Raw genomic sequence first — 23,942 nt, 5'->3', positions numbered from 1 at the left:
GAGTTCCCCCGCACATGCTGTCTTGCCTGCTGCCATGTAAGACGTGACTTTGCTCCTCCTTTGCCTTCCACCATGATTGTGAGGGCTCTCCGGGCATGTGAAACTGTAAGTCCATTAAACCTTTTTTTCTTTATAAATTACCCAGTCTCAGGTATTTCTTTATTTGCAGTGTGAGAACAGACTAATGCAAGCTGTGATTACAGGCATGCACCCCCACACCCAGCTAATTTTTGTATTTTTAGTAGAGACAGGGTTTTGCCATGTTGGCCAGGCTGGTATCGAACTCCTGGCCTCAAGTGATCCGGCTGCTTCAGCCTCCCAAAGTGCTGGGATTACAAGTGTGAGCCACTGCACCCAACCTTCTCCTGTGGTTTTTAAAACTTTTGTCTTTACTCTTGTTCTGCAATTTTACCATCTTGTGTCTACATGTGCATTTATTTCTATTTATCCTTTTCATTATTCTTTGTGCATTTTTAATTGTAAGCATTTGTGAATTTCTTTGTGAAAAGTCTTCAGTTCTTTCTTTGAGTATTGTTTCTCATTATCCTTTTTTCCCTTTATGTATGTATGTATGTATGTATGTAGAGATGAGGGTCTCACTATGTTGCCCACACTGGTCCTGAACTCCTCAGCTCAAGTGATCCTCCTGACTTAATCTCCCAAAGTGTTGGGAATACAGGCATAAGCCACTGTGTCTGGCCTGAATTTCTAATACAATTGTTCAGAGCACTTTTTTCTTCAGCTGTGTCAGCCTAGAGTTGATCCAATCTATTGTTTTTTTTTTTTTCAGCTTTCCAGATTTTGCATACATGATATCCAGGCGGTTCTATTTCATATGTAACTGTTCTTATGTCCTTTCTGCCTTTTTTTGTTTGGTTAATTTTTTTGTTTGTTTGTTTCCAGTAGAGATGGGGCTCTCACCCTAATGCACAAGTTGGTCTTGAACTCCTGGGCTCAAGCAACCCTCCTTCCTCTGCCTCTCAAAATACTGGGATTACAGGCATGAGCGACTACACCTGGTCCTTTTCCTTTTATTTACCACTCTGATGATCCTAAACTCGTGTGTTTAAAGCCTTCTTTATCTTATTCTATGATTATTTTTATTTATTTATTTATTTTTGAGATGGAGTCTCACTCTGTCGCCCAGGCTGGAGTGCAGTGGTGCGATCTTGGCTCACTGTAACCTCTGCTTCCTGGGTTCAAGCAATTTTCCTGCCTCAGCCTCCAGAGTAGCTAGGATTACAGGCGCCTGCCACAACGCCCAGCTAATTTTTATATTTTTTTTATTAGAGATGGGCTTCGCCATGTTGGCCAGGCTGGTCTTGAACTCCTGGCCACAAGTGATCCACCCGCCTCAGCCTCCTAAAGTGCTGGGATTACAGGCGTGAGCCACTGCACCCAGCCTTATTCTATTATTTTAATTATACGTAAAGTGAATTTGTCACAAATGTTGGCTTTCTCTCTTAGACTAGACTTCTTCACGTTTTGGACTGTGTACTTCAGCTCATCTTAGGTGAAATTTTTTTCTCTTTCATTCTTTCCAGCCAGTCTCCAGGTTTGGGGTTGTTTCTACCTGGCCTTTCAGAGCGCTCAACTTCTACTTCTAGTGGTGGCTCACAACTACCTCTCTACCCCATATGCTGTGTGGTATTGCAGGTATTGATGATCTGCCAAGGTGTAGGGCTTGCTTAGGATTTTGGTTGTGTGCTTATACAGTTTCTTTCCTGGTAACAAAACTTCACAGAAGTGATAGCCCTAAGGAGTTTTCCAGATTCGTTTCTTAACCAGGGGAGCTTCGTTCAATCCCCTAGTTTCAAGAAACTCCTGCTCCCTTTCAGACATAAAGCCCAGCAAGGCCCAGAACCAACCCCCAATTATAACTTTGTGGGTTTGTTGTGTTTCTGATACATGGAAATATTATTTATTATTGGTATACCAAATGCTTTTATTTTCTATTTTTATACTAAAGATGGCATTTCAAAGGATAAATTTATAACACCTACTGAACTGTATTAGTCAGTTCTTGCACTGCTATAAGTAAATACCTGAGACTGGTTAATTTATAAAGACAAGAGGTGTAATTGGCTCACAGTTCCACAGGCTGTACAGAAAGTGTAGTGGCATCTGTTCAGCTTCTTGGGAGGCCTCAGGAAACTTACAATCATAGCAGAAGGTAAAATGAGAACAGCACTTCACATGGCTAGAAAAGAAGCAAGAGAGAGAAGGGGCACCTGCCACACACTTTTAAACAACCAGATCTCATGAGGACTCACTATGGGATGACAGCACCAAGGGAGATGGTGTTAAACCATGAGAAACCATCCCTGTGATCCAATCACTTCCCACCAAGCCTCACCTCCAACACAGGGGATTACATTTCAACATGAGATTTGAACAGGGACACAGATCCAAACCATATCACTGACACACAGATTCTGACAAGAAATCTGCTTTGTTATGTTTTTAGGGCCCAGGAAGGTAAACAGAATGATGCAGACTTCCAGTTTCTGCTCTGACATGTAAGAAGCTTGGAAGTCATCACTCTGTCCTAACAACAAGTAAAAAGCTGAACAAAATGAAAATCAATAACTTTTCTTAGATCTGTCAGAGAAGTGAGTTCACATCAAACTGCTGCCCTCAAAGCTGGAGAGACAGACAGGTGGTTACAGAGAATAATAACTTACCAGAGCAGAACTCCATGAGCAGAAACCTCCCCAGGAAAGGCTAGGAAAACCTAAGCTGTAACTGAAGAGTTGCTGAAGCCTTGGTGTGGACAGGTCTGAGAGTTAAAAACTCCAGAGGGGCCATTCACAAGGGCAACCTCATGCTTTTGTGAGTTCTCCACGATCTCTACCAGGTTCTCACAATGAAGGCTGGAGAGAAATCCACTGAGACTTCCTGCAGGGGGAGGGGGAAGGGAGCCATTTTAAAATATGCCAGAGCATTCTGTGCATCTTAACAAGGTCTGCTCTTAAGAGTAACTATTTTACCAGTGCCTACCTTAATGGGTTATTTTAGAGCCTAACCAACAGGGAGTAAGGGAAAAACCCAGCTCCAGCCCCCCTTAGCCATCCTGTCCCACCCAAAGGGAAAGAGAGCACTGAGAAGCACTTATGAGGTTCACAGCCCAGCCCAGGGGCACAGACTTCCTCTCTCCCCACACCTTATGCCACATTGCTAAAGGTCTATTTACTGGAATTACTTTCACCAAGTATGTCATGTCTAGCTTTTAAGAAAAGAGTATAAGGCATACTAAAAGGCAAAAGACACAATTTGAAGACACTGAGCAAACCTCAGAACCAAACTCAGATATGGCAGAGATGTTGGAATTATTAGATGGAGGTTTTTTTGTTTGTTTGTTTTAGACAAGGTCTCATTCTGCCTCCCAGGCTGGAGTGCAGTGACACAATCACAGCTCACTGCAGCCTCAGTCTCCTGGCCTCAAGCAATCCTCCCACCCGAGCTTCCCAAGTAGCTGGCACTAAAGTGCATGCCACATGGCCAGCTATTTTTTTTTTTTGTAGAGACGGGGTCTCACTATGCTGTCCAGACTGGTCTTGAACTCTGGGCCTCAAGCAATCTCCCAGCCTCAGCCTTCTAGAATGCTGGGATTACAGGCATGAGCCACTGTGCCCAGCCCAGATCATGAATCTGAAACAACTATGACTATGTTAAGGACTTTAATTTAAAAAGTAGAAAACATGCAAAGACATATGGGTAAAGTAAGCAGAGAGATCGTTACTCTAAGAATCAAAAAGAAATGCTAGAGATCAAGATTACTGTAACAGAAATGAAGAATGTCTTTGATGGTCTCAACAGTAGACTAGACATGGCTAAGGAAAGAATCTCTGAGCTTGAGAATACCATAGTAGAAACTTCCAAATCTGAAGATGAAAGAAAGAAAACACTGAAAAAAACAGGAAAGAATATCCAAGAACTAAGGAACAACTTCAAAAGGTATAACATATGCATAATAGGAATAGCAGAAGCAGAATGATGTATAATAATCCTGTTCACATATATAATCAATTTAATGTCATCTTCTAAGTTCTCCTGGAAGATAAGACAATTACCCTCACTGTAATTGTTTGTGAAATTTCTTCATAACTAGGTTATAAGCCTCACCAGAAAAGCAACTTTGAAATCACACTTCATATGCAGCAACGTAGAGACCATGTGGACTTTCATTTTAAAGTACTTTCAGTAAAGTCTAAACAGGTGGTTGCAAACTCTCAGCATGGTTGATCTAGGTAATTGTTTGCTGTATTCTATCCCACCATACTGTGGCAGTACCTCATGATCCTTCTCAACACAACACACTAGGTAGTCATTTCCAATTTTCTGGAGTTAGCCCACAAAATACATTGTTTACCAATATTTCCTAAGGTGTTTATGTGGCAACTTCCTTCTACAAAACATTAATTTGTGAAAAACAGAAAAGGATTAATAGGGTCCCATGAGTTTGAAAATGCTGAATCAAAATTACACACATTCTTCTTTTAAATGTGAGACTTCATAATATTCATGATGTGTCTATTTTCTAAACTCTCTAAACCAGGAAGGGGCAGCTTGTAAAACAAGCATGCCCTGGAGATACATGGACAAATATTATTCTAGAAATATTCATGGATACATTGTTTACGGGAAAGTAGAGGAGTTTGGGAAGGGTGCCTAATGTTTCTAGGTTAGTGCTATAGTACAGGGATTTTGTAGATCTTCTCCACCAAGGCCAGATGCTAAGTATTTTAGACTTTGCAACCCACAAAGTCTCTTTCACAGCTACTCATCTCTGCTGTTGCAGTGCAAAAGCAGCCATAGTCAATCCTGGGTGTGGCTGTATTCCAATAAAATTTTGTTTACAAAAAGAGGAATGTGGGTTGTAGTTTGCCAACCCCTGCTACAAAGAATAATAGTGATGCTTTGTCGTAAAACATCTTTATTCAACAAATACCGAGTAGCTACTGTGTGTTTTTTGGTTCCGTAAATATTGTTGGATGCATGAATACAGTAGTCACCTCTTATATGTGTGTTATATATCCCAGGGCCCCCAGTGGATGCCTGAAACCACGGAGAAGACTGAATCCTGTATATGCTGTTTTTTCCATCTAATAACCAAGATGGCGATTGTGACTAGCAGGTGGGTAGCATAGTAGGTAGTGTATATAGCGTGAATACATTGCACAAAAGGATAAGTCCCATCCCAGAGAGACGGCATGAGATTTCTTCACACTACTCACAATGGCATGCAATTTAAAACTTATAAATTTTTTACTTCTGGAATTTTCCATTTAATATTGTCAGACCAAGGGTGACCATTGGTAACCGAAACCACAGAAAACAAAACAACAGATAGAGGGGGGCTATCGTAGATGAAATCAGTGTGTCGGGGAGACACCAAGGTGTTTAAGGCACAGACACTGTACAAAGTCCTAACCCTTTACAGTTGACATTTACTTATGGGTTTTTTTGCTTGTTTTTTTGTAAAATTATTATTTTTGCATCACCATTCCACAGAGGAGGGAACTGAGACTCAGACTTCCTTTGGTGCCCATGCCAGAGGTGACATCAAGGAATACAGGATGCATAGGCACACCACCAGTATAGCTTTTCTAAGTCACTGATGCTTTGTGTGTCAGCTTGACATTGCCCCAACTTATGGTGTGAGTCCTACAAATACTAAAACCACAATAAAAACATCACGAAAAAACAACTAATTTGCTTTAGGTAATCCAACCCTGCAGTGTTTATGTGTTCCAGGATGGGATCTATTCTTGAGTTGTTCAAAGAAACTGATTACATCTTTTTCCCACATCCAGTTCTCTAGTCCTCTGCTGAACTTAAAACCTGGCCAGTAGCAAGGAAAGATAAAGGCGCCCTCTGTTTTTTTCAATGTTTTGTTTTGAAACCCCGATGGAAAAGCTTTATTTAGATCTGGCTAGCCTTTATCCTGCAAGACTTTCCAAACAAAGGCTTCATGGCTTGGAGTTTTTCCAGGTCCTGTTGATTCCTGTAAATCAAGTTAACCCAAGGCAAGTTTGGGCTTTGTTCAAATCCCTACCACCCTCCACTTCCATGCCTGTTTCCCATGCCAGCTGTTTAGACTACAGCATTCTGATATCTGCAACCCACAGTTAGGTTAGGCTACGTTCTTGCCCAGCAAAAGAGAATCCCAAGATGACAAGTATTTAGCATCTGACAACTACAGAAGCAGGGAAAGGGAAGTGATTTATAATGAAAAGGAGATGGGTGCCCCCATGTTTACTTTCTCAAGCTCTGTTGCACCATCCTTTCTAATTGTAACCTTTTTGAATAAGTACTAGAAATTAGCCTGTTTCTAACAAAAGAAGCCATTGAAGCCCCCCTTAACCACCCCCCTGCACCCCTATAGCACAATATACTAAATTGCTGATGTGAAACAATTAGCATTGTGGCCAGACATAGGGCTCCAATTCAAAAAAAGGGCTGTGTCCCTTGAAATTCCTTAGGCTTGGCTGCCCTGCTGGCCACAGAACCAGCCACCGGAATGTTTAATAGCCCAAATTCTCTCTGCCTACACCGTTTGTTTCTCTTCCTAGAATTCCTATGGAAATTTTCCTATGAAACATATCTGAGAGTCAGTATGCACAAAGAGCTTCCTTTTGGACAATTGTCTTCCACTCCCCATTCCCAGCCAGATCGGAGGAAAGCAAAAAATGTTCTCAGATTGCACAAGCAAAATTGGGCCTCACAAAGGCTTATAAGAGTTAAAAAAATGTGGGAGCCATTCTTCAATTGGATCAAATGTCTGATCTAAATGAAAGCAAATTCCTAGGATTCCCCTTCAGCTGGCATCATTCAGTATAGCCAGTTCTCAAAGTATTGCTACAACATCCGCCAACAGGGATTGTCACCACTCATAAACATCTGTGGATTTAACTCACTCCAGAGCTCTGAAGAGTGGGAAATCCAGGCATTTGTTTTTTCTGCAGAACAAACTAACCTTGACCCAACAAGGGACAAAAACAAGGCAAAGCAAAATTAAATGACAAGAGCTAGGTGTGACTGATGGAAGGCAGAATATAGAAACGGGGAGAGGATTTGTTCTTGGGAATGTGTAATATCCAGTAAAGAACACCTGACTGGCTTTAACAGCCATGTCAACTAAGCACAATTTTTTTACTTACTAAAAACTCTAGTTTGGTGGCTTATCCTGTGTTTGTTTTTTCCCTCCATATCAAAGAATAACACACTCGACCATGGCTTGTCACATGTGACATGTGACATGCATTAACTAGTCGTTCAATCTGTAAACATGACACTCTAGAACTAGATGTTTTCTGAGATCCTCTGGTACTACAATTCTATGAATGATTTTTATCTTTAAAGTTTCAGAAAACGGTATGGCATCTTTTCCCTTCCCTAAGATTAAGAAAAAGAATTCATAGAAATTAAAGCAGACCCAGTTTCACCTATGAAGGAAAAATACCTACCATTGTCTGATGGAGACACATACACCAGTTTGAGTTATTGGGGGCAAAATACACAAGACTTCATTTTTCTCCTCCACAGCACTGGCTTCTTGGGCATTTCACACCTCCTTCAGGGGATAACAAAGAATATGAGAAAAGTTAAGACTTAAATCAGTTTTCACACAGTATCTGTTAGGAATGCTAAAAATAAGCTAGGTAGCAAAGAGTAGTCATAATTAAGGTTGAAGTTTAACTGTAAATTTCAATTACCATATTTCTGTAAAATTTAATTTTTATATTTCAGCAATACTAAGACACATTTTTATTTTCACATTTAATATCTCTGAAATTGGAATGCAATGCTACATTCCAGGGAGTTGCATTTTATAATTCCTGTCATCGAGGCACCGTCATGATGTAGTTGCCATTGCTGAGGTATGTACAGCTTTGGTCACACCTGTTCATAGGAATGTCGTCATCTCTATTGAATGATGTACCACCTGGTTGCTATGGTTTGAATGTCCCCTCCAAAACTCATGTTGAAACTTAATGTGGCATATTGAGAGGTGGGGCCTTTAAGAGGTGATTGGACCATGAGCCAGCATGTTAGCACACTCAGTCCCCTCACCATGTGATGCCCTGCACCGCCACATGAGTCTTCAGAGTCCTCACCAGCAAGAAGGCCCTCACCAGATACGGCCCTTCAATCTTGGCCTTCCCAGCCTCCATAACCATAAGAAATAAATTCCTTTTCTTTATAAACTACCCAGTTTCAGATATTCTATTATAAGCAACAGAAAATAGACTAATATATCAGTACTACAGCATTGAATTTAACTATGATTTGATATTTAGATAAAAGATTTCAAGAATGCAAAAAGACACAGAAAACAGAGCAGAGGGGTATAAATTTGACATAAGTGAAATAAACAGTCTATTGTGTACGTACAAAGACATAAAAACTGAGCAGAAAATATTCACTGTAGGAGAAGAAGAATGACTATGCTTCCATATTTTCTTATAAAGGAATAACAAGTGCTTTACAGGAGCTAAAAAAAGATGATGTTCACAAGAATATGATGTCATGGTTTGTTACTGAGGTGTGTGCAAACTGATTTCCTATCACAAGGCAAGGAAGGCAACTGGGGGCTGGACAAATTGCCAAACCCCCTGGAAGAGCTGAGAGACATTTCAAAGCAGTAAGAGGTTGCTGTGATCAATTCATATAAAGTTGTTTTATTTTTTCTTCTCTTTCTTACTTAGTAATACATAAAATAATGGTAAGACTTGCAATTGATGGAATCTTAGGGTTGATGGGTTGTATCTTCAGCATCATAACTAACTGAATATGAAGTAGACCTTGATAAGAGGTTGAAATAATATGTGGTGTTGTTCTCATGACTCATCTATGGAAACTGGAAACTCATCCTCTTTGTGACCTCCAGCCCCTCAACCCCTCAGTCAGCAAGACCACTGACTGCTCTTCCCAGCTAACTTCACATCCATGGCCACTCAGCCCAGGCCCCCCTAATTAGTCCTTTCACCATGTTCTTACCAATACCTTAAAAACCAGTTTTTTTTCCCATGATTTTCTATCTTGGTTAATGGCTTCTGCATGTACCTCATTACCCAGTTTCAAAAAGTAAAACCTTCTGGTTCATAGTAGATGCTCAATAAATGCCTGTTTCTTTTATCATGTGCCTCCTCCCCAGCTCAAAATCCCCTCTTCTGGGCCTAACCACACTCCGTGATTTCACAGAGCTCATATAACCAGCTTTCTCCAACACCCATTACATTCACACTAAAGGTTCCCTGTTTTCAAAAAAGTTTGCTTCCACCTGACTTTCTAGCAACTTGGTAGCAACTAGAAAAGATAATTTTTAGTTTGCTTTTTGCCACTTTATTCAAACTGCCTTTTCTGTAAATAAATCTCAGGGGAAAAAATATATATAATGGAATTCTACCTGTTTTTGGTTTTAATTCTGCTGAATGTCTCAGCAACATTTGATACTATTTAAAACTTCCTCCTTCCTGAAATTTTCTCCTTTCTGACTTCTGAAATGCCATTTTTTCTTGGTTTTCTTCCAAAGTTTATGAAAACTTCTTTGGTTACCCTTTCTGGAATCTTTGCCTCTATTCAGCCCTCAAAAGTAAAGTGCTCCATTGCATATACATTTCTGTATTATCTCATTCCAAATCCATATTTCCAATTCCAGCCTGAGCTCCAAACAGCATTTCAAACCATCTCCTGGAAATCCTCATCTAGGTGACTTACAAAGATCTCTGTCAACTATATCCCAAACTAAAATAAACTCCTCTATATTCTGACTGTTCTTATACACAAATACTCAGTTAAGAACACAATTATCTTCATACACCAAGTGAGAAACCTCAGCATCATTGTAAGATGATGTACCACCCAGTCTTGTTAAGTCAAATTCTGTGAGATCTATTGAATCAAATCCTTTTGATTTTTATTCATTTATACAAATGTTTAATGAACACCTTCTCTTGGGGATGGCTCTGTAAAGTGCCAGTGATAACCCTCTCCTCCTTCTAAGTTTGATTCTCAGAGATAGATCCATTCTTCAGATAGAAATTAGAGTATGTGCAACCCAAATGAGGCTCCATACACACAAATACACACATGCACATGCACAGGGGCACACACACACACACACACACACGCAAAAGCCCAAATTTGCAATCCATCTAAAAAGAGAGTCTGCAAAGCAAATATGTCCAGTCAGCTACATGGGGAATTGTGTGCTGTCTTGCAACCCTTGAGCCTAGAGAGCTTCTAGAAAACAGGCTCAGGATCATCAATCAGGTTTGCTTACATAATTAGCAATCAGGCATGCTTACTTCATGGAGGAGCTCAGCAGAAGAACATATCCACCCTATAGACTAGCCTAAAACACAGCCCAGAAGAACATTAGCTGCTGTGAGCGAATTCCACAATATCACAAATCAGATAAATAATTCTTATTTTGTGAAAAAGGTGGAATATAAAATGAAGAGAGAATGTAATTGGAAATGTTACCGTAATGCTATCTCACCTGATAAGTGGAGTGAAAGTCCTATATTCGTTTACTGAGGCTGCTATAAAAAAATTACAACTAGGCCAGGGCCAGTGGCTCACACTTGTAATCTTAGCACTTTGGGAGGCCAAGGTAAGAGTATCCCTTGAGCCCAGAAGTTTGAGATCAGCCTGGGCAACACAGGAAATCTCCAACTCTTAAAAAAAAAAAAAAAAGAAAAAGAAAAAAAAAACTACCAACTTTGTGGCTTGATGACTTAAACAATAGAAATTTATTCTCTCACATTCTTAGGGGCCAGAACTTTAAAATTCAGATGTTGAGGGGGTTGGTTCCTTCTGGAGGCTCTAAGGGCAAATCCGTTCCTTACCCCTCTCCTGGTTTCTGATGGCTGCTGGCAAATGTTGGTGCCCTTTGGCTTACAGTTTTATAACTCTATTCTCTGACTCTATCTTAACATGTCCCTGGCCCCTGTGTCTCCCTGTACGCTCTATGTCAAATCTCCTTCTCCTTTCTATTAGAAGAACACTAGTCATTGGATTTAGGGTCTATCCTAAGTGTAGGCTACTATCACTTCACGATATTTAAGTAATCATATCTACAAAGCCCTTATTTCCAAATAAAATCACATTTATAGTTATCAGAAGTTAAAACTTGGACATATCTTTATCTTTTGGGGGACACTAAACAATCCACTACAAGTCCTTATGAAAGTATGAGCACAAGGAATCTCCCTCTACTTCTCTTTTATTCTGGGAACTGTACCAGGCACCAGAAACACAGAAATGAGTAAAATCAATGCAGTCTGTGTCCTCACACTCACTGTCCATTCTTCACTTTTCCTACTAATAATGCCTGACCAATTTAAATGGTCTCCTAATTTTTCTCCTGGTCTCAAGTCTAATTAGTGACAGATTTTAAAACATGCACATTAGTCAGAACAGGCAAGGTTATGCTGCAACAACAAATAACCACTGTATTTCCATGTCTCTTTTTTTTTTTTTTTTTTGAGACAAGATCTTTTTCTGTCACCCAGGCTGGAGTGCAGTGGTACGATCATAGCCCACTGCAGCCTCAAACTCCTGGGCTCAAGCAAACCTCCCACCTCAGCCTGCCACACTCGGCTCATTTTTAAAATTTTTGATAGAGACAGAGTCTTGCTTTGTTGCCCATGCTGGTCTCGAACTCCTGGGTTCAAGCAATCCTCTTGCCTTGGCCTCCCAAAGTGCTGAGATTACAAGCATGAGCCACCACACCCAATCTTCTCAGTGTCATAAAACAAAGAAGGCTTGTGTCTTCTTATTCATGTCCCTGAAAGAATAGCTGAGTATTCTCTATATTTTTCTCATTCAAGGACCAAGTCTCATGCTTCCATAAAAGCTAAGGCAGAAAAAGGAAAAATCACGAATCAAACAACGTCTCTTAAAGTTTCTACCCAGACATGGCACATGTCACTTGCACTCATTTCTCATTAGCATTGGTCCAAGTAAGTCATGTGACCTTGACTCATCTCAAAGGTATACAGAGAAGTATGTAATCCTAATATAGGCTTAGAAGTGTGAAGAACTAGCAACATTCAGTGAATAGCTCTAATAACTACCACGATCATCCTAATGTTTCAATCTGTAATACATGTGCCTTGCTTGCAGGTTAAAGTTTACACTCCTCAGCATGGCATTCCAGGCTTCATATAGAGATCCCAATCTCTATTTTCTGCTTCATTTCTGCCACTAATGCTCCAGCATTTTGACTACCAAATTCCCTGCCATGCTGTGCCCTCTCTCGCCTCCAGGTGTTTGTTTACACTGTTCCCTCCACCGGGAACAACCTTTGTCCTTACTAATTTTCCAGGTTTCTTCTTAAAGGTCATTTCTTCTATGAAGCCTTTTCCTTAGGTAGAATTAATCCCTCCATCTGTTATCATATTTCATTTTTACATAACTCATTCCTTCACTAATTTATTTTCTCAAGAAGTAAACCACGTGCCAGGCACTGTGCTGCAATAAAGAAAAGGGCATAGCCGTAGTCCTCCAAAGTTTTTTGCCTAGTAGGGGTGAAAAAAAAAGTAACAGGCAATTAAAATGCAGAATTTCACATGCCACTTGAGGAGAAGGATGAGGTGCTATGGGAGCCCATTAGCCAAGAAAAGGCTTGGGGAGGAGAAAGTTCCAGGTGGAGAAAAGCTTGTATAAAGGCCCATAGAGAAGAGAACTCATGAGTTTGGAGAACTGAAAATATGTGCTTAAACACAGGGGAAATGCATGGCACACGCTGTAAAGTGAATTGAAGATGGCACCATATCTTGAACTGGTGAACGAGACAGTCTCATTTACTACTTTCATAATTCATCAGAGTAATTGGTTCCTTAGTTTGGCCTCTTTGATCTATCAGTTTCTGAGATCTGAGAGGGATATTTCTCTTTGTTGTTGTGTTAGTGGGCTTTGTTTTGTTTTTCTGAGACATAGTCTTAACTGTCATCCAGGCTGGAGTACAGTGATGTATGATCACGGCTCACTGTAGCCTTGACCTCCAAGGCTCAAATGATCCTCCCACCTACCTCAGCCTTCTGAGCAGCTGGGACTGCAGGCACTCGCCAACGCCCAGCTTGTTTTTTGTGTTTTTTTGTAAAGAAGGAGTTTTACCATGTTGCCCAGGCTGCTCTTGAACTCATGGGCTCAAGCGATTCTGCTGCCTTGGCTTCTCAAAGTGCTGGAATTATAGGTGTGAGCAACAGCACCCGGCCTTCCTCTTCATTTTGTAATGATACCGCCTATTATTATGCATTGTCTTTTTTCTTTATACTTTTTTTTTGCTGAATATTCTATTCATATTCTACTAATATTAGTATTATTAATTTTGTTATATCAACTTTTAAAAAATTAATAAACCATTTTCTCATTTTTAATCATTCCATAACATTTTAAGATGTGTTTATAAACAACACATAATTATATTTTACTTTTTAGTCCAGAGATTGTCCAATTCAATATTAGAAAAGTGAGTTTAACCTGTATCTATTTTGTATAATTATTAATATATTTACACTGGCCAGGTGCAGCAGTTCACTCCTGTAATCCCAGAACTTTGGGAGGCCAAGATGGGTGGATCACATGAGACCAGCCTGGCCAACATGCCAAAACCCCATCCCTACTAAAAATACAAAAATTAGCCGGGCGTGGTGGTGAGTGCCTGTAATCCCAGCTACTTGGGAGGCTGAGGCAGGAAAATCACTTGAACCTGGAAGGCGAATATTGCAGTGAGCTGAGATCGTGCCACTGCACTCCAGCCTGGGTGACTGAGCCAAACTCTGTCTCAAATATATATATATATGTGTGTGTGTGTGTGTGTGTGTATACACACACACATGCGCTCACACTGATTTTTGCCACCTTTACATTCTACTTTTTGCCATTCTAATTTTTTTCTTTTTGCTGTTTTATTAAACAGATCAATTTTATAGACTTCTTTCTTTTCACTTTCCAGTGTAGAAGTTATGCATTTTGTTTATTTTGGCATACATTCTTACATTTATAATATGCTGACAAAGTGAAAGGTAATCAGTATTTCTTTTCTCTACGGAAAAAGACAAGGACCTTAGCAAACAGTAACTTCCCCCAAACTTCCTCTGCTTCAAGGTTTCCAAGTTACTGTGGAGTATTTTATTTCTAGCTTCTTTTGAAACACAAAACACAAAAACAACTGTTCTTGTTATTTTATGGAAAATACTTTTTGAAATTGTGTTCAACATTTTATTGCTTCCTTTGTTCATCATTGCTTCTTGTACTTTATCACTTCACCCTGCAATCATTTATCTTCTCACTGAACCCCAGGGCTTTAGCCCCAGTCAAATAGATACTTTAACCCTAGGGCTGGTTAAAGAACCACCCTCATATATGGGTATCTGGGGTCCCTGAGTTGTAACCCAGCTCTTTGGAGCGTCCCTCTGGCTCTTCACCTACAGTGCCTATCCCCAAGAGCCAAGGAATCCAGGAGCCCAAGAGGACACTCCACCAGAGCAGGTACCTCTGGTCCTTCTCTGAACCATGTTTCGAAGATCCAGGACCCAGGAATTTCCTCTGAATGGCAAATGTTAAGGGCAGGCTTTCAGTGTAGCTTCCTGGTCCACACAGACCTTTACATCCTGCTCATTGATACTAGTTCCTTCCACATTTCCAACAAGTACAGATTTTGCTTTATTTTGAGCCAGATCTTTGTGAGTTAATATAGAATCTAATAATTCTATATGTCTCAAAATGAAGGGTTATTAGGAGGAGGGGAAAGTAGATTTTATATGTGCAAAATCCACTGCCTTAATTTTACATATAACAAAATGTATGATTTAAGTGAAATAAAATTAATTGAATTACATTGGTTAATTTTACAATTAAATTGATTGAATTAAAATTATTAAATTATTCATTAAGAAAATCCTCTAACTGTGGCCCAAATCGTACTGTGGACCAGATAAGTCTATGATCTGGGGCAAATCACTTTTATTTTTCTGAGCTCCAATTTCTCCTTTTAAGAAAGACACTGATGTGGACTGCACATAGTGACTTCCTTCCAAAGAATACAGCATGGAAAAGAGGGAGAGGGCAGAAAAGCAACTCTGCAGCTAAGAAATGTGGCAAATCCTACTTGCACCAGGTGATCAAGGTTAACATCAAAAGGGATAAGTCATGATAATAATATGTGCAGTTGATATAATGTGATGGGAATAGTACTTTATAGTCTTCCTCACTGAAACTCAGTCTAAAAATGAGAAAAATATCAGACAGCCTCTAATGAGGAACATTCTACAAAATAGCTGATCAGTACTCTTCAAAACTGTCAAGGTCATCAAAAAAAGGCAAAGTCTGAGAAATGGCTACAATGTAGAGAAGCCTAAAAAGACATGACCGATAAATTCAATGTAATATCCTTCATGGGACCCTAGAACAGACAAAGAACATTTGTTAAAAACAGAAACTCTGAATAAAATATAAACTTTAATTATTATATCAGCATTAGTTAATTAAGTGTAACAAGTGTACTATACTAATGTAAGATGTTAGGCCAGGCATGGTGGCTCACACCTGTAATCCCAGCACTTTGGGAGGCTGAGGCAGGTGGATCATGAAGTCAGGAGTTCAAGACCAGCCTGACCAAGATGGTGAAATCCCTGTCTCTACTAAAAACACAAAAATTAGCCGGGCATGGTGGTGGGTGCCTGTAATCCCAGCTACTTGGGAGGCTGAGGCAGAAGAATTGCTTGAATCTGGGAGGCGGAGATTGCAGTGAGCAGAGATCACACCACTGCACTCCAGCCTGGGTGACGGAGCAAGACTTTGTCTAAAACAAAAAACAAAAAACTAATGTAAGATGTTAATAGGAGAAACTAGGTGTAGGGTATATGGGAACTCCCTGTACTATCTTCATAATTTTTCTATGAATCTAAAGCTATTCTAAAATCGAAAGTCTATTCTTAAAAAATTTAAATGGGGAGATTTGATAAGATAATTTCTAGGAGAGTTTTTAGCCCCAACATTCTGAGATCTAAATGTAAAATAGTGAATCTTCAAGTTTAGCAAAGAAAGAAAGAAAATCTCTTCTTAGAGGTAAGAAATTGGATCATGCAACCTCAAAAATAAGTGTATATCTATAAATATAATACTACCATTTCATATGAATTCATTTGCAACTTGTCTACCCAGCACTGTTTTCTGAATGTATCTATATTGATACACAGAGACATAACTCATTCATAGTTAACTGAAGTAGAGTAGTTCAATGTATTCTATAATGTGTTTATGCAATCCCACATGATGAACATTAATGTTCTTTCCAATTTTTCACCAATATAAACACAGCAATGAATTTGTCTAAACATGTTTGCTTGTATACATGAGCAAGAATTTCACAAGTGTATATATACAATTAGGGCAGCAAATATACAAAGCTTTTAGATACTGCCAATTTGACCTCCAAAGTATTTGTACCAACTTACTTTCCAACCAACAATGTATTCCACAGTTTCACTTTCTCTACATATTCACTAACCCTTTGAATGATATTTCATTTTTTAATTTCATTTTCCCTGAATACTAATAGAGTTGCCATTCAGATTTCTATTCTATGAGTTGGATATGATTAACATTTGCCCATTTTTTTCCTGGTTTCCTTTTATTTTCCTCAGTGATTTATAGAATACATATATATATATATATATATATATATATATATATATATATATATATTCTTGATAGTAATCCTTTACTGGTTATACTTATTACAAATATCTCGTTCAAGTTTTTGGTGAGTCTCTTGACTTTGCTTATGGTATCTTTTGTCATACAAAAAATTCCGTTGCACTATGGTATGAAAGTTTGTGTTTCCCTAAAATTCCTATTTTGAAATGTAGTCACTAATGCGATGCTGTTAGGAGCTGGGGCCTTTGGAAGGTAAGGACAAAGCAACAAGGCTCCATCTATGAACCAGGAAATGAGTCCCGCCAGACATCAAATCTGCCAGCACCTTAATTTCAGACTTCCCAGAACTGTGAGAAATAAATTTCTGTTGCTTGTTAGCTACCTAGTGTACAGTGATTTTTATAGCAGCCTGAATGCACTACAACGAAATTGGTACCAAGAAGTGGGGTGCTATTATAAGAAATACCTAAATATGTTGAAGTAGCTCTTGGACCTGGCTAATAGATAGAGGCTGGAAGTGAGATCCATGCTAGAAAAAGCCTACGTAGGCATGAATGGACCATAAAGGGTAATTCTGGTGGGGGCTCAGAAGAAAAGAGCTGTAGAGAAAGGCTGAATCTTCTTAGAGAATACCTACATGATCATGAACAGAATGGTAAAGGCTATTCTGATAAGTCTCAGATGGAGACGAAGAGTATGCTATTGGAAAGCGGAGGAAAGGTGATCCTTGTCATAAAGTGGCAAACAACTTGTCTGAATTATGTTATTGGCCTAGTGTTTTTGTGGAAGGTAGAACTTATGAGTAATTAAATGGCATATTTGGCTGAATAAACTTCTAAACAAAGTGTTGACGATCTGGCTTAGATTCTCTTGAATGCTTATAGTAAAACGTGGAAAGGGAAAATGAATTAAAGATGGATTTTTAATCAATAAGGAAGCAGAACTTAAAGATTTGGAAAATTCTCAGCCCGTGTATACTGTAAAAAGTGAGAAATGTGTTGGGAGCTAACACCAAGGGTGTGGCCAAATGACCCTTTGATAAGGAAATTAGTATGGATTGGCCAGGTGTTACTCATCAAGACAATAGAAGAATGACCCTGAAGGCATTTCAGATTGGGGCTGCCACTCACAGGCCCAAGTGCAAGGACCTTGGGGAGAGAATGATTTCAAAGGAGGGGTTATTGGCACCCCTGGGACCTCGGCACCCTCTGCCCAGCCCTGCCTCAAGGTTCTGCCTCCTGCACTTTGTCACCATGCTCCTCCACTGCCCCAGGTGTGGCTCTCGTGGCCCTGATTCAATATGCACTATACCCAACAGAGCTATAAGGGTCTGGCTCCCTCTACCCAAATTTCAAAGGATGATCTGGAGAGCCTGGAGCCCAGGCAGAAAGCAGCCATGAGGTGGGGCCACTGCAGGGGACCCATACTAGGGCAATTCCCAGCAGAGCCATGGGGGGTATGGCCACATTGAGACCAACAATTAGAGCCACTGGCATGTGATTACATCTGGGGAGAGCTGCAGGTTCAAGACCCAGGCAAGGAGCCACCATGGAGATGGGTCCTGCTCAAAGCCCCATTAAGAGAACTGCCATGGGAATGGGGCTCCTCAAAGCCATGAGGGCAAGGCCATACCCCAGTGGGTTCAGAAAGGGGAACTTCAACCCTGCTAGGACTGGCAGGAAGAGCCTCGAGTCAAAGAAGATTATTTTCAAGCTTTAAGGTTTTGAATTGCTCAGGACCCATTACCCTCTTCTGCCCTTAAATAAGCAACCTAACTAGTGGAATGAGTCACAGAACCTGGAAATAGCCATGTGACAAAGATGGCATTACAAATGGAATGGAAATGTCTATCCTGTTCCTGTCCCACCATTGTGTTTGGAAGCACATAACATGTTTGATTTCACAGGTTCACAGCTGGAGATAATTTGCCCCATGATGAGTCATACCTTCAGTCTCACCTATATCTGATTTGAATTATATTTAGATGATACTTTGGACTTAAGATTTTAAAGATGCTGGAATCAGTTAAAACTTTGGGGGCTACTGGGATGAATATAATTTTCATGTGAGATGGAGTTTATTTTCTTTCATGGCGTGAGGTAGGGATCTAATCACATCTTTTTCCATATGGAAAACCAATTTTTCTCACATTATTTATTGAATAATTTATCATTTACATGCTGATTTGTAATGCCATCTTTGTCACACATCTATTTCCAGGTTCTGTGACTCATTCCACTAGTTAGGTTGAAGGGCAGATTTCTAGGTTTCAACCCAAGATTCTAATGCAATCCACCTAGAATGGAGTCCATGAATCTGCAATTTCCATAGTTCTGATGGATATTGGCCATAAACCTCACTTTAAGAAACATAGTCCTTGGCTTTGGTAAACAAAAGAGAATGCCAGAATCCAGGGAAGATGATATTCTTTAATACAGGGTAGCCTCCCCTTTACAACCTGTTCTTTTTCCAAGTGGTACCTGAAACCTTAACATCCACTATTCAATAGCCCATTTCAATGCAACTTGACTCATAGAAGTCTGACCACAGAGAGAAGCTAAGCCCTCATTCCCTCTAAACTTAGAAACTCATACTAAGCAGGTGGGTATATCTAAGTAGCTAACTTCCCCTGTTAACTTTTCTTAACAGATTTAACTTCTCCCTTGAAGCAGGAGTCTACCTACCACACACACCAGTGTAACATTATTTTTGTAGCCCTCAGCAAGATAATTGGATTAGTACACCTAATAAACTCTCAGATGTATGAGAGCAACACATACACACACATACACACAAAGTAACAAAGAGGGCAGAATTTGTTTAGAAAAATATTCTCTCACTAAGCACACTCAGAAATTCAATGAGTACATAGAGTCCACTGGCTCTGACCTGCTAGTGGAAGAGCAGAGATGGTAGGAAAAGTAAAAGAAAACCAAGGTAGAGTCACTATTCTTCCTCCTCATTCTTTACTTCCGAAGTTACCATTCTTTAAGTCTAAAATTGGCTACCTTTATGCTTCATATTAGCCACTCGTCCTCTGTAAACAGATAAAGTCAGCACCAAATAAAAAGAGCCTCTTGTGTTAGGTAGCAACAATAAAAATACTAAATTCTTAATTTAGAAGCTGACTCTCCAAAATATCCAACACTTAACACTTGTTATCGACTTTAAATCCAATTATTTTAGATAATATTACCGTAAAAAATTATGACTGAAATCAACAAATTGACTCATTTCAAGGAATTTGAAACAAGAGCCAGAAAATTTAGATTATCAATATAATAAAATCACACCTTCCCCTCACAAAAATAATTTTGTGTTTGTAACTGACCCTCTTCCTGGGGTCAGTTCCTGGATAAAACTGCACAGGAAGCCCCTAATCCTCGTGATTCCTAATCTTGTTTATGTATCATCTATCCACTTGCATCTTTCCTTAACTTTTCTGGCATATGTTTTCAATATAGAGCTGCAACAAAGGAAAGCTATAATTAACAAATCTCTTCCTCATAGCTATTAAAATAGGTGACTTACAGAAATGCAAGACATTACAAAAAGAAAGAAATTTTCCAGTGCTCACAGAGCACAGCTTCCAGGAAGATGTTGGGATAAACATGCTTTCTTGTGGCCAAGACCCTGGGCCTGGAATCTGAGTAGATTATATGTTTCAGAGCCAGGTACTGTTTCTCATCTAGTATCTGTGTTCTGCGAACATTGCTTAAGCTGGAGGAAAATCACAGTATAATCCATGACCTTCCGGAAGGTAATCAGAAGGGATCTTACTCAAGTACAAATACTCATATCCTGTAGATGTACTGACTTTACTACCCAGTGACTAGTTCTCCAGGGTGTGAATTTTCCAGATCTGTAATTTCCTTTACACACAGATGAAATCAGTCTCATATGGAGGTCAATATGCTGCTGGAGGGCAAAAGTCCTCTAAAAGCCAACAAATCAGATATGTCAACAAAAATTCCAGGTACACATTACTTTTAGAACTATAAGGTGCTGCGGGCAGATATTTAAAATCACATTGTCTCCCAAGAGATAATTTGTTTCAGACATGAGGACTGACCTGATTTTGAATTACTTTAGCAAGGGCTGAGCATCCTGAGGGTTAGAAGAAAACATGTGAGCAGCAGTGGAGCAGGAGTTACAAAACAGTTCTGGGAATGTGGTCTTCCAGTATAACAAGGGCCCCAGGAGTGGAACTTGGGCAGTTGGGAGGGGGCAGAGGTGTGACTAAGCAGGAATGGGGCACAGAAACACGGGCAGGTTTGTTGTCAAAGCACTCATTTTCCAAGTCCTTGAACTCAGCTTAGCTTGTTATATGAACCTTAGCTCTAAACCATTTCACTACATGTTAGCATTTTTTCCTACTTGATAGGAAGGAAAAGTGAAATTGTGTGTGGTTTAAAAACTGATAGTGGGCTGGGCACGGTGGCTCACGCCTGTAATCCCAGCACTTTGAGAGGCTGAGGCGGGCAGATTACCTGAGGTCAGGAGTTCGAGACCAGCCTGGCCAACTAGAAACCCCGTCTCTAGTAAAAATACAAAAATTAGCCAGGCGTGTAGCACATACCTGTAATCCCAGCTACTCGGGAGGCTGAGGCAGGAGAATTACTTGAGCCTGAGAGACGGAGGTTGCAGTGAGCCGAGATCGTGCCACTATACTCCAGCCTAGCCGACAGAGTGAGACTCTGTCTCAAAAACAAACAAACAAAAAACAAAAAACCTGAGAGATAGTTAGAAATCAGATGTTTCTGGTCCCTGTTAGTTTATGGTACAGAGGGGTTAGAATAGACAAATTATTAACTGAACTAAAGTTTCCTCTCACAAGAATGAAGAGCTAAAAACTATACATACTAGCAGCAGAACAGGGTGAAGCCACATGTTTTCCAGGTTTTTTGTTTTTTTTTTTCCCACATTTCACAGCTCCAGTCTGTACACAACTGATTTGTGGAGTTATGGTGCTAGGGCAACTAAGAGCATGAATGCAAACCCCATGATATTCAAACCAAGTCAGTAAATGGATATTGCCTGGCCTGAGTTCCCGTTTTCTAGATAATTGCACCAGAGTGTGTCGAAACTAGGGCAGGGTTTGCATCGGGTATCCTCAGTGATTCCTGAAACTGGCATTATCTTAGAAGTTTGTTTTTAAAAAATCCAGATTCCCTAATCCTTAACCCTCAAAACAACAACAATAAAAAAACTACTAAATTAGAATTCGCAGGGGTCTGGAAATCTAATTTTTTAGAAAACAAACCATCAGGTGTTTCTGATGACCAGCCATGTTCAGGAGCCACAGCTGTTCTCATTTAATCCCCCCTGTAATTTCACTAAAGTTATGAATGGTTCCACTTTATAGATGAGAAACCCGAGGCTCAGGAGGAAGCTGCTCCCAGGACCACCACTAAGTAGGGAGCCTCAGCGGAATCAAACCTAGACTGGTCACCAAAACATCCATACCTACAGCAAATAACTGTATCAGACACTTTACCCTGACTCCACTTCACTTCCTCTAAGAACTATTTTACTTAAAAAACAACTGACTGCATGCACTCTTGATGGAGGCAACAAGTTTTGTCATCTTTCTCTCCCATCAGAATTCTCTTGTTCTCCTACCCATAGTGGGAGCTAAGGATGTTTCTTGCCTCCTGAGACTTGCAAATCTTGCATTCTCCCACATCGGAAACCTACCTGACCCAGGCCCTCCTCCCTCAGGAACTGGATGTTGACAATCAATATGGGCTGATGGGAGAAGGTGAACCTCCCACACCCACCCTCTTCCCTGGCAAGGGTCAATCTCATTATCCACTACTCAGCCACCTCCTGCAGCCCTCCATAAAGTTCATGCATTAAAAGGTTTTTGCTTACAAAGCAAACTCCTTGCATGAAATGATTCATTCTACCTCACAGAAAATATATCTGAAATTACCAATCAGAGCTTCAATAAATGTAAAATTAGTAAAAAGGGTGGATACAGTTTCATCAAAAAGCAAAGAAACCTACATTTTTGTTAGCCTGTGCAGCCTAATTGTGGCCAAATGTACATTTTCCTTTAGAATCCTTAAAATAATAAAACGAACTTGCAGAAAATAAAGAATGGCTGGGATTTCAGAGTAGGGATAACTGTAGCCAAAGGAATCACTGTAGTGGTATTTCAGGCATCATGGCGGGAGGACTTAATCATGGGCTCCAAACCTTTGCCCCAGTAACAGCCACATATTCTGCCCAATATCAAATCTGCCCTAGTCAGAAAAAGTTCTAGGGAAGACTGTGTAGATAGAATCAGTAAGGTTAAAAAAAAAATCAATTTTGTTCAGATGTGTTCTCTGTTGAAGGGAAAGAGGGAAAAGAAGAACAGCCTCACTACATGCTGAGATGGTCAAACTTTAGTGTTCATAAGAAACATCTGCAGAGCTTGTTATAATATTCCCAGCTTCACAACTCCTGGAAATGCCAGTTCTCCTGTCTGAGCTGGGGCTTGGGATACCGCATTTTCATCAAGCACCTCAGGCGATTCTGAAGCAGGTTTTTACCTTAAGTTGCTATTTTAAAAATTCTGACAATGTGGGAAGGTTCCAAGAACAGGACAATGAATGCCGGTTTACACCACACTGAGATCAAAGGTTGGTAAACTTTTTCAGTAAAGGGCCTAATAGTAAATATTTTTGGACTGACAGTCTCTGTAGCAACTACTCATTTCTACCCCTGCAGCAGGAATTGCCCACAGTTAATAAGTAAAGAGAATGAGCTTGGCTGTGTTCCAATAAGATTTGATTTATGGACACTGAAATTTAAATGTCATAGAATTTTCACCTCATAAAATATTACTCTTTTCTTTCATTATATTTAAAAACATAAAAACGATTCCTAGCTCAGAATTGTAGGCAAACTTACAAATCCGTAGGTTTGCCAACTCGGATTTCTCACTTGTGATCATGAAGCCAGCTTTTCTATGGATGAACTTTAAACTTACCATTTTTCATATTTAGACTAATTATTTTGTCCCTCTTAGGAAAATTACAACACCACATCTATAAAGATGTTTTCTGGTCCACCCTTTGCTATATTTTCAGACACAACATGTTCACAGCTTGCTATGGCTGATAATTTTGGATGTCCTGTGGGGCACAGTTCCTCATTTAGAAATCACAGTTCAGTCAGTCATTCTCTAAATTTACCACATAAAAATAAAAAGTGTGCGTGCCCTTATCCACAACACCGGGGCCTACTGAAGCATCCTTTTATTAGCTTTTTTCTCAAAT

This window comes from Nomascus leucogenys, chromosome 1a, assembly GCF_006542625.1.
Source record: "Nomascus leucogenys isolate Asia chromosome 1a, Asia_NLE_v1, whole genome shotgun sequence".
Classification (NCBI taxonomy): Eukaryota; Metazoa; Chordata; class Mammalia; order Primates; family Hylobatidae; genus Nomascus; species Nomascus leucogenys.
The sequence above is the reverse complement of the archived record's forward strand: the minus strand, read 5'-3'. Positions refer to the sequence as shown.